The sequence below is a fragment of the Vespa velutina genome, chromosome 18 (assembly GCF_912470025.1).
Source record: "Vespa velutina chromosome 18, iVesVel2.1, whole genome shotgun sequence".
Lineage (NCBI taxonomy): Eukaryota > Metazoa > Arthropoda > Insecta > Hymenoptera > Vespidae > Vespa > Vespa velutina.
This window is the reverse complement of record NC_062205.1, coordinates 2,327,036-2,339,535: the sequence shown is the minus strand read 5'-3', so window position 1 is coordinate 2,339,535 and position 12,500 is coordinate 2,327,036. Positions and strand designations below refer to the sequence as shown.

General features: G+C 28.7%; 1 protein-coding gene and 1 long non-coding RNA gene across 11 annotated transcripts in view; one reads left to right on the top strand and one right to left on the bottom strand.

The window, feature by feature from the left end:
- Positions 1-12,500, top strand: part of LOC124955573 (tropomodulin) — a 64,633-nt gene that overhangs the window by 24,643 nt on the left and 27,490 nt on the right. The window contains exon 1 of one of the 7 annotated variants that reach the window (XM_047510172.1): positions 9,172-9,988. The exons of the other annotated variants lie outside the window; for them this stretch is intronic. The gene's annotated coding sequence lies outside the window, so the exon portion shown is untranslated. Of the gene's footprint in view, positions 1-9,171; positions 9,989-12,500 lie in introns of those variants that run through there. 7 annotated transcript variants of the gene reach the window in all.
- Positions 1-12,500, bottom strand: part of LOC124955574 — a 41,765-nt gene that overhangs the window by 23,225 nt on the left and 6,040 nt on the right. The window lies entirely within an intron of this gene.

Sequence of the window (12,500 nt, the reverse complement as noted above, 5' to 3'; positions counted from 1 at the left end):
TATGCATTTTCGAGTACCGTTTTAACGACACATCACGTGACACTCGTAATACTGAAACGATTCAAGCTAATCAATTTCTCTCTCTCTCTCTCTCTCTCTCTCTCTCTTTTTCTCTCTCTTTCTCTCTCTCTCTCTGTAACCGATAAAGAAAAAAAAAAAAAAAATTGAAAAGAAAAATAATAAATGAAACAAAGAAAAGAAAAGGGAAGAAAAAGGAAAAACAAAAAAAAATGAGACGTCACGAGGTAATAAAAAAAAAATAAAAAAATAAAAAAGAAAGAAAGAAAGAAGAAAAGAAAAAAAAAATCAAAGGAGATAATTCTAAGGTACGATGAAACTCGATCGAAATTATACAGATCGATCTTACAAGGAACGTTTTTAGAAGTTTGAGATAGCCCTCTGCATTTATAGGCCCGTTGCCAGGACCCAAGGCCGATTTGCTTTTCCAACTTAAAGCGTGATAAACAGCCATGAAAATCGTAAACTTACGCGGATGAATAATCGCAGGAAAGAGAGAGAGAGAGAGAGAGAGAGAGAGAGAGAGAGAGAGAGAGAGGGAGACAGTAAATATATTTTGTACTTACACATATTCTCGTTCCATATCGGTATATGCCAAGAAAACGTTCCTAATCCTTTTCCCCCTCTCCTTTCATTCTTTTCTTACTTTTAATTCATCTGATTCATAGAGATTAAAATTCATTCTTAACTTCTTTTTCTATTTTTCTCTTTCCTTTTTTTTTTTTTTTTTAATTTTTTGTTTCGTTTTTCCATAACATAATCTTTTATCGATTCTTATCAAAAGTCTCTATCTCTATCTCTGTCTTTGTCTCATGCTATCTCTGTATCCTTCTCTCTCTTTCTCTCTCTCTTTCGTGATTCATCTTCCTGTGAGAGAAGTATTTTCGTTCTATAGAGACATAAGACAGAATCGAGTCTCGTTGAAAGACGCCTAACTTTACAATGATCTATTATATTATATTATACATGTATATATACATATATATATATATATATATATATATATATATATATATGTATGTGTACATGTTGTATATACTTGATTCCAATTTTTAACGTGAGCTAAATAATAATTTTATATAATATAAAATACGAAAAATTCTTTTCTATTAATCGATTCTTAGTATTAATGAAAAAATTTGATTATTACGTGTAAAATTTACATTTAACTCAATTCATTGTCTCAATCACAATTTTTATATATTTTAACGATATGACATAATAAGTAACATTGAATAGGATACTCGTTCAGCTCTTTCGTAATATTTATAAAATCAATCAATCGACAAAATACTCGTTCGTATCTAGTCGAAGAAAATTTAGAGATGGAAAACAAAAAAAAAAAAAAAGACAAAAAAAATGACGAAATAATCCAGATTTTTTTCTTTGCAAAAATGCGTTCGATATGATCGCATATATATATATATATATTTTTTTTTTTTTCTTTCTACAGTCATCGAACGAGACAATGAGAATCTGAAGAGAAAAAACAAGAGAAAAGAAAAAGAAAAGGAAAATAATAATAATAATAATAATAATAATAAATGAAAAGAAATGAAAAAAAAAGAAAGAAAGAAAGAAAGGAAAAGAAAGCAAGAAAGAAGAAAGAAGAAAGAAGAAAAGAGAGAGACCAAAAAAAAAAAAAAAAAGAGAAAAAAAGAAAAAATAGAACGTCCTGTTCTATTAATATAAAGAGAGCAATACGTGCGTCAGATTTTGAAGAATTTACGAGTACGTCCTGTGTGTCGGTTAACGTCCGTGTTCGTTTCCTTTCTCGATTTTGATTTGAGAAACGATGAACATACGAGAATGATGTTTTCGATAATGAAATTTTGCGTATATCCACATATATAAATACATACACACATACATACATACATACATACATACATACATACATACATACATATATATATATATGTATATATGATATGATAGTTACGTTTACAATTCAAAATTTTCTTTATGACTAAACAAATCTGATAATTTATATTTCCTTCTCTACGAATGAGAAGCGATATACAGAGTGTCATCGTTATAACCTCATCAATTAAATAGGCAAAGCTATTGCGACGGGAGGGAGGGGGGGGGGGTGAATGAAGATGAGTGGGAGGTAAGGGTGGTGGCTAAAGTTTTCCCTCTCCGTTCCAAAAAAAACATTGCCATATATAATATATTCGTACGGATTTCTCTTGGCATATGAAATGACATCAAAACACCTGTCGTCTATTTCTTTTCTCTCTCTCTCTCTCTCTCTCTCTCGTCGTTTCTAATCCTTTTCTTGCTAAACGATTAAATCGTATTTAACAATCCACCTCCCTTTCTGTTTTTCAAATATAATATATATATATATATACATATATACATATATGTGTGTTTGTATATAACTACAATGTCGCTTTAAATTTTCATTTTGAAAGATTTAATAGTACTATTTATCTATATCATTTAAATGTACACTTATTACGTATACGCGTATAGTTTACGTATATATGTATGTATATGAATCATTTAACGTTAAAATTAAATTTTTAGTACGGATATGTATTTATTTTGTAAAATTGACGAAATAATTCCACAGAATATTATTAACCTTATTTACGATCTTTCAAAGAATTTAAATCGATATTCTCGAAGGCCAATTCAATTTCGTTTTTATTTACATTATCCCTCCTCCCCACTCCCCATCACCGCGCCCCCCCCCCCCACCATCGTCCTATCCTACTACTACTGTCATTCTGCCCGAAAAATTGTAATACCTGTTCACTCATTCACTGACTGACTTACTTACTTACTTACTTACTTACTTACTTACTTACTTACTTACTTACTTACTTACTTACTTACTTATTTAGTTACTTACGTCTTGTAAAGTTTTCAACGTTGATTTAAAGAAGGACAAAGCTCATACACGTGCATCTCTAAACTAATTCTAAACACGTTAGATTCTTCTTTCGAGAAACGTTTGCTCGTAGGCGTTTAGGAGAGATTTGTTCTTGAAATTCCAATGTTTCCCTGGGCCCGCACGCTGCATCGCGAAATATTTTGTCTCGGCCTTCCTCAGAGATCATTTCTAACATGCTCTGGAGAAACTTTATTTTCGACGAAATACTTCTCGCGGATATAGAAAAGAAAGAGAGAGAGAGAGAGAGAAAGTGAGCTTTAGATTTTGGTGAAAAAGTTGATGATAAAACAAATTTCAGTATACGAGAAAATAGTAGCTTCTCAACGTATTTTTTGATCTTAAAAAAACAAAAAGCAAAAAAAAGAAAAATAAAAAAAAAGAACAAGAAAAAGGAAAAAGAATTCAAATTCCAGGGGAAGAAGATTTTCGCCATTTTCGAGCTAAAAAATAAACGTACATTTAAATATATATATATATATATATATATAAATTATAAAAAATGTATATAACTTTCGTATATTAAAAATCGAATTAATTTATATATATATATATATAAATATATAGATAGATGTACAATGTTGTCTCAATCATAATTACTTAAGTACTCATCATAAAAACTAATTGAACTATTTCTCTCTCTTTCTCTCTCTCTCTCTCTCTCTCTCTCTCTCTCTCTTTATCTAACTATCTATCTATCCATTCCTTTTTCTTTCTCTCTAAGTTAAATATAAAAATATCTTAGGTAATATTAACTCGATGATATTGTATGTATATATATATATATATATATATATATCCAATGAAGAATATGAATCGATAGTAAATAGCTATCGACTACTAATACTATCGTCGATCGAAACGACTCTAGGAATATCCGTAGGAAAAATCATCTGTTCGTTCTCGTATACATTTTAGCAAGGATGATCTATCTATCTATCTATCTATATATATATCTAATATGTGTATATAGCCTGGATGTTCCTACGTCTGCGTTTACGTCTGCGTTTGTGTGTACGCCCGTTAAATGCAACATAAAACGAGCCGTGAGAGATCGCGTGTGCGGAGTAACTGCATGAGGTAAACGACATCGAACGGGCACCGTCGGATTCGATTCAAATGCGAATAACATGATTCTATTGTGAGACCGATGAAAGACTGAACTGCTTTACGATTTCCGATTTAGAAATCGAAGAACGCACGCTCTGTTTTCTGTGTTCTTCTTCTTCTTCTTCTTCTTCATCATCTTCTTCTTCTTTTTCTTTTTCTTACAAATACATTCGATCGACGTATACGTTTTAAAATTCAAATTCAATGTGTATGTTCCGTCGTCTATGTTCCGAACGATAGAATTAATAGAAACATCGTAAATAATTTTCTTCATCGTATGAAGAAAAGATAGTTTTAGACAGACAAACAGGCAGAGAGAGAGAGAGAGAGAGAGAGAGAAAGAGAGTGTATGGGGGTGAAAGAGAAAGGGGTGGTGTTGAAATTTAAATCGCCAAAATCCACTTTCAAAATCTTAAATTAAACGCCAAGCCGAACGGTAGCAAACATTAAAACGATAAATCCAAACGATTATAGAACTCTCTAGTCTGATATGATTTTCGAAGTAAGTAACAAGTATGGACATGAGAAATTGCGTATCTATTTTCCTCTAACCCTTCTCCACCCTCTCTCTCTCTCTCTCTCTCTCTCTCACTACCATCATCAACATCATCCCCAGTTAATGTATGTACGATACGAAAGATAAATTTTGATTCGCCATTAAAATCGTTTGATTTAGTTGTAAAAATGTTTATATCTTTTCTCTCTCTCTCTCTCTCTCTCTCTCTCTTTTTTCTTTTTTCTTTTTCTTTCTTTATTTCTTTTTATTTTTTATTTTTTTTTTCATTTAACGACGAAAAAGATAGAGAGAGAGAGAGAGAGAGAGAAGGATATCGTTATGACATTTAATTTTTCTTCAATGATAATTATTTTTATTGTATTTTCTTACTTCTGTTTTGTTTTCCCTTCCTTTCCTTTTTTTATTTCTTTCTTTCTTCCTTTTTTTTTTTTTTTTTTTTTTTTCGAAGAATGACCACGCACAGAACATAGCGGACACTACGAGAAAATTCAAATTCTTCAGAAAAAGATTCTCTTCTTAGCGTGGCCAATAATAATATTGACGGTATAAACGTTGATGAAAAAATAAAGCCCACCGGCAGCTGCGTACGAAAGGTTGCTTACGAAGAGAAAGAGAGAAAGAGATAGATAGATAGATAGACACAGTAAGAGAGAGAGAGAGAGAGAGAGAGAGACATAGAGCAGGAGTACCTGCCATTTACCGTTTAAAACTTCTCGTCTCCGGTACAACGGCATGAGAAAATATATGGCAGATATTATTCGTTCTGAATTCAACATAGAAAAAGAGAGAATGAGAGAGAGAGAGAGAGAGAGAGAAAAGTTTCAGTGAACCGTAAGAGAGAAGGATAGATATATAGATTTATTCGAATTACATGGACGATTTGTTCGACCTAGTTCGTGTTAGAGTCGCGAACTCTAACAAGAACTTCTTAATAATTGACGGATCCGGGTATGAATTTAAAAAAAAAAAAAAAGAAAAAAAAAATGAAAGACGAAGATAAACTATCGAAGATAAGAAATAAAGTTTTCTATAACTTCTATCGACTCATTTAAAGTCACTTATCCATAACTCATTCAAACGTTAAATATATATTTTACGAGCGATTATTTCCCTACGAGTGAATGATTAGATATGCAAAAAGGAAAAAAAATATATATATATATAAATAAATAAATAAATAAATAAATAAATGGTTCGTTGAAAATTGTTTTTACGAAGGACATCGCGTTTACTTTTTCTCCTGTTTTTTTTTTTTTTTTTTTTTTTTTTAACGAAATTCCACGAAATCCTAATATTCTTTTTTACATATATATTTCTAACTGACATCAAACTATTTTTAAAAGCTTACCTACACATGTATTTTTTATAGATCTCTTTTTATAAATATATATATATATATATGTATGTCTTTCGTTCGGTCAATAATTAATGTCAGAATTTTTAATAAATATCAAAATTATATATTTACATAATAAATATTAAAATGTATTACGTTGAATTAAATATTCCGTACTCTTATATATTTCTTTACGAAATATTAAAAGTTTTCAATAAAAAGTATGTTATAACTTTTTATTCATTTATCAATATCAGATAATAATCATCAATAAGTATATATTAAAATGTGATATATATTAAAGATAATTATACTATTATTTGTTTCCATATAATATGCCAAAAAAAAAAAACAAAACAAAAAATACAATACTGTTTGCCATTTATTTAAATATGATATATTAAACATTTAAAAAAAAAAAAAAAAAAAAAAAAAAAAAAAAAGTACTATTGATCATTTATTTAAAAACAAAATTAAGAGAAATTATTTATTATTATTATTATTATTATTATTATTATTATTATTATTATTATTATTATTACCATTAAATATTTTTAATGCAGATTCGTATTCTTTAATATATTTTGAATTAAATATTAAAGATAAAAATAAATCTATACTATTTTGATTTACGTAATAATATTTTAATATTTTATAGATATAATATTTTAATCAATACTATTATAATCCATATCAATTTGTCGATTTCAAAAATATAGAAAATATTCTTATTCTATGATCGATAAGAATTTACATATAATATACATATACTTCTTTAATCTCATCGAACAGAATAATAAATAATAATCGTAAGTAGTTCAAGGACGTAGGAAATATCTTACGTTAGAATAACAATGTTCATCGGAATGTTGGATTCGAATCAAATAATATCTCACAGACAAGATCAGTATCGTTATATTTCATTGTAATTACATTTAGCGATTACATTTAACGAAAAAAAAAAATAAAATAAAATAAAATAAAATAAAATAAAATAAATAGAGAAGAAGAGAAAGAGAGAGAGAGAGAGAGAGAGAGAGAGAGAGAGAGAGAGAGAGAGAGAAAGAGAGAGAGAGAGAGTGAGTGAGAAAGAGAGAGAGAGAGAGAGAAACAGAGAGAAACGTAACTTTCGTTCTGCCCTTCTTCTTTTCTCTTCCTACTTCTCGATCCAATTATAATCTTGCGACCTCGTTCGCATAAATAAATTTCCAATGGCCATTTTCACCGTGCGATGATTTTCATTTATCATCAACAAAAGAATTTTCTATCGAATATCCAAAAGTACGATACGTCGAAGTGGGGACCATTCGATATAATCAAAAATCATACTTCATTTTCTATCTGATCTTCTTTCGTTTTCTCTTTCTTGTCTTTTTTTTTTTCGTCTTCTTCTTTTCTCTCTCTCTCTCTCTCTCTCTCTCTCTCTTTCCTTTTCTCTTTTCTTTTCTTTAATTCATCTATTCGTTCACGGTACGACGATACGTATAATTATTACGAGTGAGAGTCGAAATGTTATATAAAAAAATAAACACATATATATATATATATATATATATATATATTTATTTATATACATGTATATAATTAAATGTTACTACGTCAACTTGTTAGAAACCGTAAAGTTAATTAACTACTTGATTCCTTATATATAAACTCGTTGGTACTTATCAAGACAGTTGTTAGATAGATGTATTTAGATGTATTAGAATTCATTTTAAACCGGTTATCAGTTTGTACAGTTTGGTCACGTCGATTATGTAACGCTAACGAAAAAGAAGAAGAAGAAGAAAAAAAAAAGAAAAAAGAAAAAAGAAAGAAAAACAAAAAGAACCCGTACGGAATAACAAATTGTTTTTAGCGGTTTTGACCAAACGAAAATAATGAAATTAAGCATTTTTATCTTGTTTCTTTTCCTTTTCTTTCTTTGTTTTTCTTTTTCTACCCCCTCCCCCCCTTTTCTTTTCTTTTTCATTTTCTTTTTGTTTCTTCTTCTTCTTTTTTTTTTTTTTTGCTTTTTTTTCCTTTTGCGTTGTTCGCGCGACTTCAAGTCATCTTTAATATTATTCATTTCTATTCCTAGATCTATAATAAATGATAATGAGAATAGTAATAATACCAATAATAATAATTATTATTATATTAATAATTATATTAATAATTATATTAATAATAATAATAATAATAATAATAATAATAATAATAATAATAATAATTATTATTATAGTAAGAAAGTGTATGCATACAAGATATATAAATATATATATATATACATATATATATACATATCATCTATCTCATGTTCACGTAACGGTAGAGTCCGCGAGTAAGATGACATCACTTCCCAAGATTGTAGAATGATATCATTTTTATTCTAAAAAAGTTATTCGTTTGTTTACTAGTGTTTGTCTTTAAAGAAAATCGATCTACGTGCCATTAAATTTTATATGTATACATATATATATATATATATATATATATATATATATATATATATATATATATAACAAAAAAAAAGAAAAAAAAAAGAGAGTGAGAGAGAGGGAAAAAAATTACGATCTTTAGTTCAAAAGACGTTCAACAAAAAAAAAAAGGAAAAAAAAAACATAAAAAATTTGGTCGCTCAATAATAAATCATTTCGAAATTTTCGATGTACGTAAAAAAAAAAAAAAAAAAAAAAAAAAAAAAAAAGAAAAGAAGAACAAAAAATACTATTACAAGGTTACTTATTTTATAATGTACACAAACGATACGGACGTAATATTTTATTTATAAATAAGAAGATTTTTCAAATACATATATATATATATAAAAAAAAAAAAAAAAAATTCAAATACAAATTATTCATTCGAATAGTAGATAATCGTACGATATTCTACGATAGAAAAATATTATACAATGATATCCTTTGTCCTTATTCGCTTGGTAGATAGTAAGTGAAAATTTTGCGCTATGAAAAAAAAAAACAAAGAAAAAAAAAAGAAAAAACGAAGAAGAAAAAACGGAAGGAAAAAAAAAGAAGAGGAAAAAAGGCAAAAAGAATAGAATACTATTTCTTACGTATTTATATGCGAATTATAAAGACATATATATATATATCGATGTTATTTACCAGTCAACAATATACATATATACACGTATATAGAGAGAGGAATTTACATTGCATACGTGTTAATTTATATGTAAACCTAATTAAAGAATATATACGTAAACAACCTAACAATTGAGAAAGAGAGAGAGAGAGAGAGAGAGAGAGAGAGAGAGAATTTTTCTGAGTGAAAACTCGGAAGGAATAAAAAAAAAAAAAAAAAATGTTTAAATACTTCTCCGTCATCCTACTCCCTCCCTTTTCCCTCTCTCCCTCCCAGTCAGCGAAGAAGCTCTTTAACAGGAGTGAAAGTACTCGTCGCACATCCATACAAATGAAAACATGTAGTTGTAACAAAAGGTAAGGAGAGGAGGTGAATGAAGAGGAAAAAGAGTCGAAGGAGGAGGAAAAGGAGGAGGAGGAGGAGGAGGAGAAGGAGGAATCTTTCCTAAAGTTTGCCACAGTCGGTATCATGCGATATATCGGCTCTCGAGACTCTCTTGCTTATATATTCCTCTTTCTCCTCCTCCTCTACCTCCTCCTTTTCCTCCTCCTACTCCTCTTCTTCCTCCCTTACGGAGGTTTCCAGCGTAAAACTCAACGTCGAGTCGTTTAGTAGGACTCCAGCGACGGAATACTCCTCTGCCTTTCGCGTTTTACACATACACACACACACACACACTCTTTCTCTCTCTCTCTCTCTCTCTCTCTCTTTCTCTTTATCTATCAATCTATCAATCTATCTGTCTGCCTGTCTGTCTCTCTATCTATCTATCTATCTATCTATCTATCTATCTCTTTCTTCCTTGTCGCCATTTTAATCGGAGACGCGTGTGGAATTTTGAACCATTGAGGGAATATTAAATTACGATTTTTTTTTTTTTTTTTTTTTTATTTATTTCGTTTTTTTTTTCTTCCTTTTTTTTTTGTTTTTTTTTTTTTTGTACAAAAAAAATCGTCATCGACCGTCACCTTCTATTTGGATCCTCCGCTATATAATATAGCAGCTTCATTTTCGTGTAAGTAAAAAATACAAATTGAATTGTCTTCGAAGAAAATGAACAAAAAAAAGAAAAAAAAAGAAAAACAAAGAAAAGAAAAATTTGAAATTTGTTTTCGAATTATTCGTCATTCAACACGATCGTATTATATATTTATCGTTTTATATCATACTATTTGAATTTATATCAATTCATTAATTGTAACAGATATAGATAGTATTATTAAAATGAATTATGGATAACTATTTCTTTCTCTCTCTCTCTTTCTTTCTCTGTCTCTTTCTTTCATGTCATTCATATACAAATTTTTGTTCTTATAAATTTTCCCGTAAAACCCATCGGAATCTGATTAAATTCGACGATACCTGCACGTGAATGATCTAATTATGATACGGTTGACGAAAACCGCACTGTTAATGGATAGATAAACAGTAACACTAATCGATGTAGATTAGAATAATTCATTCATTTTGGTATTCGATTTGGCAACGATGGGGGAATCATCCATAATATCATTTGGATTATTCATTAATGGGGATTGATAATACCTGAGTATATTCGAATAAAGACGAACGTTTGGGGATAATAATGATTTTAATCGATAAATATATAATACGAACGATCTTAATTTAACATTAATTTCTAATTAATAGGAAATATTTTATTAGGAAATATTTTTTAATTTCTAATAGCAAATGATAAATATTTTCGAAGGATTTTTTTCTTTCTTTGCTTCTTACTGTTTTCTTTTTTTTTTTCTTCTTCTTCTTCTTCTTTTTCTTCTACGTTTCTCTTTCAAGTCACACTTGAAGGAAACATAGTAGCACGTGAATCGAATTGAAAATCAATCGGTATGAATTTAATCCGTAAACAAATATATACGAATCATTGTATTATATTTGTAAGTAAGTATACGTAACTCATCGATCAATGACCTATCCTAACACAACTCTGTCCAATAATGTATTTCCGTCTGTGCGCTTGGATATATTTTATGCGACACGCGATCGATTCGAGGGAACGTCAAGAGAGAGAAAGAGAGAAAGAGAAAAAGAGAGAGAGAGAGAGAGAGAGAGAGAGAGAGAAGAAAAACAGATAGAAGACACGTACTTCTATAGAATAATTATTATGATTTTCTTTTGACAGTCAAGATCGATGATAACACGAATATTCACTTTGTTTTATATTTAAATTTTATATATATATATATATATAAAAACTTGTCTATAGTTTGTGTGAGTAGTTTCGAAATAAACACTTAATGGATATTTCGAAAAGTCTTTCGATAATTTTTTTCTATTTCCTCTTTTATTTTCTACGATGGAGATGAAAAATAAAAAAAAAAGAAAAATAAAAAAAATAAATAAATAAATAAATAAAAAGAGGAGAGAAAAATAAAAGAGAAAATAAAAAGCAATGATTTTACGCATCTTACGTACTTAACGCGTTAATTGTAATTAATATCATACATTTTCTACGTATATTTATATATTAATATATATATATATATATGTTTTTTTTCCTTTTTAATTTATATCGAATTGATTGGCAATCATATTCGTGTTATAAAATGTAAAACAACGTGTGCATTTTCTAATTTAAATAAAATTGATAATATGAAATTTGACGTTGTTGAACAAAATTCAAATAAAAAAAAATTTATATATATATACATACACACACACATATACATACAATGAAAATATTAAAAATGGCCATTGATTTTTTTTAAATGATTGACAAGTCACAAGTTACGTATTTGCATAAATCGTTCCCTCTCTCTCTCTCTCATTTACCCCCTCATCATAGACAATACCGTTTCGTAATTTTGTTCATGCAACGTTACAAAGTCGAGAGACGCGATATAAACGAAACGTGATAACCGTGTTACGCTTCAAACTACATGCGTTACGGTTATCAAATTAATATACATGCATAGAGTAACGCGATACACTAAAAATGCAATTTCAGGATGTACATATATATATATATATATATGTATCATAAATTGTAGGATAGATTGTATTACGTATTTTGTGATATTAAAAAAGAAAAATAAAAAAAAAAAAAGAAAAAACAAGGAAAGAAGAAGCTAGAAAAAGAAGTCACTTTAATAATCCAAAAAAAAAGAAAAAAAAAAAAAGAAAAAAAAAAAGAAAAAAAAATATAAGAAAAAAAGAAAACAAAAGAAGAAGAAGAAGAAGAAGATTGTGTTATCGTTTGAAGATAAACTGGCACAAAATGTAAATGGCACGCTTACGACGACTTACTTTTACCATTTCATTCCGTGATTCGAACGTCAAACGCAAGACGACACAATAACCCGAATGACAAACTTCCGATCGATATATACATATCTCCGTATATATGTATATATACATGTGTATGTGTGTATGTATGGATATATATATATATATATATATATATATATGTAAATATACATATATGTATGTATGTCTGTCATAATGTACTTACTTTCACGAATCTCAAGAGTTTTCGAGGCCGACTTCATTATGATTCCTACGCGCAT